The sequence below is a fragment of the Apteryx rowi genome, unplaced genomic scaffold, assembly GCF_003343035.1.
Source record: "Apteryx rowi isolate R43461 unplaced genomic scaffold, aptRow1 scaffold_1030, whole genome shotgun sequence".
Classification (NCBI taxonomy): Eukaryota; Metazoa; Chordata; class Aves; order Apterygiformes; family Apterygidae; genus Apteryx; species Apteryx rowi.
Window position 1 is genome coordinate 10,419 of NW_020447232.1, and position 1,315 is coordinate 11,733.

A 1,315-nucleotide genomic window follows, 5' to 3' on the forward strand; every position below is an offset into this window, starting at 1 on the left:
GGCGGCAGCCTCGCCACCCTCTCGCTTTCGCACCCTGGCTCCCGGTTAACGCCGCGGCTTGCGCGCGATGTTTTTTTTTAAGCTTCCCAGAAATCGGGGCATAAAATCCAAGGTCGGTGGTGTTAAGCGGCCCGGCGTTGCGGTTTGGGGCCAGAAGGCCGTTTTTCGCTCAAGTGCGAGGAGCGCCGTGCGTCCCTGCGGGTTACGCGCCCGCTCTCGAGGGCACGCGGAGCGCAGCGGCACGCGCGCCCCGCCGCGGCACCTGCCCGCAGCGCGCCGCGCCCGGTGGGAGGCGCCGCGGAGGGGGCGGAAGCCCCGCGCTGGCCCGAGGCGTTCCGCCATGCGAGCTGAAGCATCCGTTATCCCGACCCTCTGCTCCGCCTCGGGCTGTCCTTTGGGGAAAATTGGCTTTTTTCTTTCTTTCTTTTTTTTTTTTTTTTGTAAGAGGGGTCCACGAGAGCAAAGCTGTCTGGAGCTTTACTGTTATAAATGGTTTATGGCCCCACTCGAAGCAGATGAGGGTCAAACAAATTCCACAGGCTCCGTGTGCGACTACCGAGATGACAAATGGTGACACAGCCTGCAGTGGGAAATAAACTTCAATACATATCCCCTATTAACAACCATCATATTCATAGAAGAATTAAATGATAAGGTATCAGATACTGGTACCTTCTGACTTAATGCCTTAAGACATATTTATGCCATTAGTGCAGCTGTATGCTACCTAGACGCAGAGAGGTCTTACAATGTCATATTGCCTCTTTTAAACATACAAAGGGTAATTTTATAATACACATTTTCTTATCATTCCCTATTAATGTTTATTAGATATACTTATTTAGAATTGTATTAAGCTTTATCTTGTGTTTTAAAGAAAGAGCAGACTATGTTTAAAATGTGATATGAAATTTGATATGTTGCAATAGCAAGATACAACTTTACTCATTCAGATTGCTAATTTCCATACTACATTATTTCCAGTTTTAAATTAAAATGACCAAAGGACAAAAAAAAAAAGAAACTTCCTCATTCTGCTGCAATGAAGTTTGGACTTCATTCCTGGACTACAGAGTTTTGAAACTGAATAAAGATAAATGCATGTCTGTATATGTGCATGTGTGTGTGCATGCATGTTATACATATATGTATATGCATGTGTGTACCTATACATATGTATGTGTGTGTTTCTGTATATACATATATGTGCATACATATTTGTGAATAGGTAAATAAAAATAAATGAAGACTTCTCTTTTTCACTAGTTTTTAAGATAGGAGTCAAAATACTTGGGTTGTTAGCTTGAGGTTCTGG